The sequence below is a fragment of the Mus pahari genome, chromosome 21, assembly GCF_900095145.1.
Source record: "Mus pahari chromosome 21, PAHARI_EIJ_v1.1, whole genome shotgun sequence".
In the NCBI taxonomy this organism is placed as follows: domain Eukaryota; kingdom Metazoa; phylum Chordata; class Mammalia; order Rodentia; family Muridae; genus Mus; species Mus pahari.
In genome coordinates, this window is record NC_034610.1 from 16938234 (window position 1) to 16945412 (window position 7179).

Genomic DNA, 7179 nt, shown 5'->3' on the forward strand with positions numbered 1-7179 from the left:
AGAAGAAGAAGAAGAAGAAGAAGAAGAAGAAGAAGAAGAAGAAGAAGAAGAAGAAGAGGAAGAAAAGGAGGAGAAGGAGGAAGAGGAGGAGGAGGAGGAGGAGGAGGAGGAGGAGGAGGAGGGCAAGGGGGAGTGGGAGGGAGAGGAGGATATTTGCCACTGTCTGCTGTTTCAATAAGAGTAGATTTCAATGAATGTAGAGGAGTTACCCCAAATCATGAGGGATGAACATAGTTTTGGTTCATTCCATGACTGGGTATGATCAGATGGAATGAAGTTAGTTTTTAAGTTTCATTTCCTTACCCATTGTCTCTCTAAAATACTTGAATATTTGATAGGTAAGAACCAAATGTCCATTACCAATCAAGAGAACTATTTGAGATGTTACATATATGGTCAATGTGATACATATGCATATCTACAAATATAATGGTGCCATGGTTATGAAAACATTGTTTAGTAATAATATTCAGATATTCAGAATGACTTCTTATTTTATAATAGACATAGACACAGATGTATAAAATATATATGTGCATGTATAAATATTTGAACATAAGATTTTTTACATAAATAGTATATATATAATATAGAGATTATATATCATCTAATGATGTATAATATATAATATATGGATTATATAAAATAGATTATATATTTTATATATATAAAACGGATCATGTTATAGGGATTATAAAATATAGAGATTATGTATCATCTATATATAGAGATTATATAGTATAGAAAATTTATATGATATATAGATTATATAATATATAATATAGAGATTATACATTATATATTATAATAAATTTATATTACATTTAAATTATATATATGAATTATAATCTATATATTATAACAATAAAATTATATATTATATTTACATATCATTATATAATATATAATTATAATAATATATATTTTATAAAATATATATAATGGAGATTATTACACACTATGATATATTATATATTATACGTTACATATATATTACATATTATATATTGTATATAATTTCTCTATCATATATTATAGGTTGCATTTATATATAAAATAAGTATTATATATAATATATTCATTATCATAACTATATAGAATAATTTATATATAATTATAATAAATTACATATTATATAATATGCAATTTACATATATAAACACATTATATGTGTTTATTATATTTAATACATAATTATATATAAACTAAGATTATGCATAGTAATTATATATAATTATGATTAGATATTATAAAATATATTACATATTATACATAATATATATGCATGCCAGGAGATTTGACCCATGTCCCTTGTCATACAATCTTATTTTGATGTGTAACTGTAAAGTTTGTCACCTGAGAGAGATCTCACCTTAGTCATATTTAATACTAATTGTGAACCTGACAACTACAGGGAAGAATTCCATAGCACGACTGTATTCATGTCCTGGGAGACATTTCCACAGGTGATAAGATTTTGGAGGTTCTGACATAATTAGTGATTAATTCCAAGGGCACACCCTACAACAATTCAGGTTATCCCTGTACATTCCTGAACACTCTTCTCCCTCTGGCAGCCATCAGGTGGTATCTACTATGCCTCTTCCTTGATGACTCTGCCTTGACATTGCCTAGAATGTTTAGCATACTGACATTCCATATAAGCATTTGTGTGCAGAGTTGTACTATTCTATCTCTATATTGCTTCCAGGTTGGTTGCAAGTGATTGCCGTTCTCGCCCAAAGTTATACATGCAATTTAGAAAAGAATTTCACCTTGAGAAGAGGCCTAAGTTGGACATTCCCCTCAGTGAAAAGTAGAAAGCCTTCTTAGACAATGATGAGAATGTCTGTATGTAGATCTAATGACAAATTTACCCTATTGAGAAAAAAAAAACCTATGATATTTGCCACACAGATTGACCCATCACACAATGAGTCTGCTCTCCAATATAGCATGACACACATGGTAAGTACATGTACTGTATCTTTCAGGTAGAATGAAATGAAATGTGACCAATAAACACCTAGAAATGCTGACAGCAATGTACAATGATGGAAAACTTTAGGGGCCCTCAAACCTTTTCCCAGGAAAAGACAGATCTGAGATCGTTCATATTTATTCTGAGAACACACCATCATCCCCTGCCCTGTATCAGTATGGAAACGGTCATTTTCCTGAAGTTGTGAAGTTGTGATGCTGTTATTAAATTCTGCATTCTTGCCTTACAGGTGCTATGTGAAGAACACAGTGCTGAGTTCATTTGTGGTGCTCTCCCACTTCAAGGCCACATCATGGTTTCCAGTGCCTCCTATTAACCACACATTATGATGTAACTACTACCAGTCCTCCAATGCCCATTATTTTCTCTATTTCTAACTCTATTGAGAACTCTCCATAGATACCGTGACCAAGGCAACTCTTATAAAGACAACATTTAATTGGGGCTTGCTTAGAGGTTTAGAGGCTCAGTCCATTACCATCAAGGCAGGAACATGGCAGTGTCCAAGCAGGCAAGGTGCAAGATGAGCTGAGAGTTCTACATTTTCATCTGAAGGTCACTAGGAGAAGACTAACTTCCATGTAATCAGGAGCCTCCTCATTGCCCATTTCCACAGTGACACACTTCCTCCAACTAGGTCACACCACCCAATAGTGCCACTCCTGTGCCAAGTATATTCAACCACCACACTGTCTCATGGTTTTTCCTGTAAAGCTATGGACTATACCTACAAACACGCTGACAAAAATGAAAATAAGAGGTCTATACATGAAGAAAAAAACATCAAAGATATTTCTTTCTCATTAGCCATTCACTCCATATGATTTTTTCACAACTATTGATTTGAATACCAAGTTCATGATTGTCATTTCTGTGTGGCAAATAAAATTCAATAGGAATGCATTCCATTTCCTTTACCTGTGAATCTTTCCTTGAACATACTGGCTGTTTCTATTCCTTCAGTCTCATGAATAGTGATACATTCTCTGTGCTGGCTGACTGTGGGGCAGTTTAGGACCTGTGATTAAGGACTCAGTTTTCCTGTGTTGGGTAACATTGTAGTTTAAGATTCTGGTTTTTAAAACCTCTAGAAAGAATGCTCTCTTTTGCCCCAGTTGACATTCCACTGGGGATGAATAAGGAAACTACTTTTCCATTCCCTCACCTGTATTTGTTACAATCCAATTGCTTTATCCTTGTTATATGAGACAAAGCCTCATTGTGCAGTGCTAGCTGTCCTAGAACTCATTATGTACAGCATGCTAGAACAGAGTCACAGATTCATTTGCCTCTGTCTCTGCCTCTGGTGAAGTGGTATTGAAAGTATTCCCACCGCGTCTGACTTGTCCATTGGTTTTCTTAATTTTAGTCATTCTGACTAGGGCAAGAAGTTGGTTTTGAACTTGTAATTTCATGAGTAAGAATGATGATCATTTAAAAACATATATTTTTTTGTCTGGCTGTAGAGATGACTTAGCAGTTAAGAGAACTAGTTGCTCTTGAGGAACATATCCTTTGCTTCCCAGTTCCCAGATGATCATGGTCCAGGGGATCAGATTCTCTCTTCCCTGTTTCCCTGGACACTCATGTGATGCACAGCTATTATAGTTACAGGCCTAATAGGCACACAAAATAGATCATTGTTCTCAGAATGAAAAGTTTTAGCTTTTTTAGTGCTTGTTGTTTTGTGAACTGTCTCATTTTTGGATTATGTCAGTTTTAGATAGTTTGGACTGCATATGTTTACACTGAGCAGCTCTTTGTGTGTTGTATATATTAACCCCTTACGTGGAGAAAACCTGCTCAAGTATTTATTTCACTCTTTTAGCTGCTATTCATTCTTCTATTTTTCATTCTCAGGCCTTTGTAGCTTGTACTCCACAAATTCTCTTTGTCCTTTCCTGGTTAACTTCTGTGTTCCTAGAATCTCTTTCAGATAGTCTTTGCCTATTTCTGAAATATTAAGCATTAGCAATCAGGTTTTCTTCTAGGACCTTTAACATTTCAAGCTTTCCAGGAAGTTCTTTAAATCTAGTCTGTGTTGATTTCTGTGGAGAGTGAGAGATACAGATCTCATGTCACTCTTTTGTGCATGGACAGTCATTTTTTTCCAGCACAAAAGGTTCAAAGGCTCTCTTTTTTTGAATTTGTCTTTGACATACTTGGCTTTCAGCCTCTCTGCTGTGTGTTTATTTTTGGGTTCTTTGTTCTGTTCCATTTTCTACATGTTTCTTCATGTGCAGTGCCATGCTGCCTTTGTATTATGGTATATGGTCAGGTTCTCAGAAATTCTCTTTCTTAGGGTTGATGTTGATATATTTGATGTTCCTATGTCCTTGTGACTGTTTTATATCATTATTTTTCTGATGTGAATTCCATTGATTCTGTTGATTGCTGTTAATAACCATTTCACCATGAAATTTGTTAGTGAAAGTGTGTGGCAGTCCATTTCCTTGTATACTCTTATTTTTTTCATTTTTTTCTTGTGCCTTAAAATATTTCTCCTAGAAGTGAACTCTGAAGCAACCTGAAAGGGTTAAATTCCTAATGTTCTTCTCAAATCGTCATTATTGATATACACAGAAACAAGTGGTGAATTTGTGTGTGTGTGTGTGTGTGTGTGTGTGCTGTATATTCCAATAATACTTAAAGCGCTTAAGTTTAAGATTTCCCATGATGTGTGGGAAATTTTGTGTGTGTTCAAATCCTAATTAAAAAGGAGTTTAATGCCTTTCTTACCTACCTGTATCTCCTTTTTATCCTTTGTATGATTCAAACTTCTCTAGCTTACTTTCATGGCTCTGGATTTATTACATTTGGAAATATTTAATCTCATGCATAATCTTTTCTTATAGTGTTCATCCTAATACTTTTCCTTTTTTCTCTGCACTCTACTGTTGGCCTAGGTGTGGGCCTAAGTGTGACACACATGCCTTTTACTGTGTTGAGCCGTGTTCTATTTCTTCCTAGTTCCTTTAGGAGTTAATCAGAGGATCTTGTTGAAGTTTGCCTCATGACATTTCCATTTCTACTGAGGTTTTTATTTCATTTGTGACATTTTTGTTTTTTGTTTTTAATATTCTGATGGGTAAAATTACCAGTAGTTTTTCTCTTACCTCCAGTTATAGATAGTGGCTTGCTGGTTTTGTGTGATGGACATGGTCTGATACTCCCCAGCTCTTCTCTATATCTATTCCTCAGGCCAACTGTTTTATTTCCTTTGCTCTCTTGGGTAACTTCTCTCTGGTTTGTCTATGTACACTTTTCCTCTAATTATGATCTGAAGTGCTGCTTGAGTGCACAGCTTGTATTATTCTATTACTTTTTTTCAGGTGAACTTCTTTCTCTGTGAATTTTTAACAGCTAATGTTTCTGAGTACACTATGGTTCACAGTTATTTTCTTTTGCCACTCTAAATATATTTGTACTGGCTGGTTTTGTGTGTCAACTTGACACAAGCTGGAGTTATCACAGAGAAAGGAGGAGCATCAGTTGGGCAAGTGCTTCCAGGAGATCCAGCTGTAAGGCATTTTCTCAGTTAGTAATCAAGGATGGAGGGACCATTGTGGGTGGTGCCATCCCTGGGCTGGTAGTCCTGGGTTCTATAAGAAAGCAAGCTGAGCAAGCCAGGGGAAGCAAGCCAGTAACATCCTCATGGCCTCTGCATCAGCTCCTGCTTCCTGACCTGCTTGAGTTCCAGTTCTCACTTTCCTTTGGTGATGAACACCAATGTTAAAAGTGTAAGCGGAATAAACCCATTGCTCCCCAACTTGCTTCTTGGTCATGATGTTTGTGCAGGAATAGAAGCCCTGACTAAGACAATATCCTTCATTGCTCTCTTGTTTGTAGGAATGCTAATAACTTTACATTTTATATATGTCTTTGAGATACTAAAACAAATTTAGGTGTCTAGTAACCTTAATCTAGGAGTCACCACATGTCCCAGTCCTCGGGCCAGTCAACAGGGTCCGCAAGGGGGCAAGAGACTGGAAAAATGGAGACAACACAGGCTATCTGCTCATGTCTCAAGTCTTGAGCCTCGTTTATTGAAAGGCAACTATGGGTATATATGTGCTCTCTGGGGAGTGCAGCTGGAGACACTTAACCACAGGTCCAGAATGTACAGGAGAAAAAACAAGATGTTATCAGAGTGTGTTCAGCTGTGGTGGGCTCCTTGCAAAAACATCATTCTAGGAAAACAAGTCTCTTATCAGGGTGCAAAAAGTACCACCTGTAAGTAAATAGCCCGAGATGACTGCAGAGATAGTTGCTTTTTGCTAAGAGTTGGCTCCCAACAACCACGTTAGAAGATATTGTGTAGTTAACACATGGTGACAATGTTGTTACAGACACCTCTTATAATCATGTAAGGGAAAGACAAGGTGGTAGTGTTGAAAGCAAACACTGAATTCAGTGAAGTCTCAGGTAAGAAGAAAGAGGGGAAACCAGTGTTGGATATTGCAGAGACCACTTGCATCAAGAGAAGGTGATTCCAGGGAAGAAGATTCAGTTCCAGGATTCAGGAGCTGCGGTATTTTACTTCTGGTGGCACCAGGCACAAGTACAAGAAAAATAGTACATGCAGGAAAAACACTGACATACTTCAATAAATTCAGTCCTACTTCTTGTGCATTCATTTTTTTTCTTTGATATTCGGGTTTTTTTCTTTACTTTTTTGAGTTTTTTTCTGTTTGATAGTTTGAACCTTGAGTTTTGAATCCACTCATTATTATGATTTCTGGTGGTTAAGAACATCTAATTCCTTTTTTGTTGCTATAGGGCTTTTCATGTTATCTCGAGGTCCAGTTCACACTGAATAAAGGCCACCGTGTTTCACAGAATGTCTGGATTTGGCATAGTATTACAATCTATTAAACATTCGATTTTGAAAGTTCTCATGACACATTTTCACGCATTTCCCTCTTGGACACGAGGAAAGAGTTGGGAATTAGATTGGTTTTATTCCTTTGTCTCAAGCTGCAGCCATCTCAGCCACCTCTTGGCAAATGGCAAGTTCATATAAGCTATAACCCTGCCACAGAGAAGCGCTTAGTACCAGAGTCTTATGCCCTTGAAAAACATAGTGACAAGTTCAAGGACACCATGCCTTCTTTCTGCAGGCTGCTCACTTGACCTCAGTACAAAGCTGAGCCCACAGCTCTTCATGCCCGTGTTGA

The 7179-nt window shown here is 36.3% G+C and overlaps 1 protein-coding gene across 1 annotated transcript in view; it reads left to right on the top strand.

Moving 5' to 3' along the window:
* LOC110337860 (zinc finger protein 595-like) overlaps positions 1–7179 on the top strand; it is a 40707-nt gene that overhangs the window by 31516 nt on the left and 2012 nt on the right. The window lies entirely within an intron of this gene.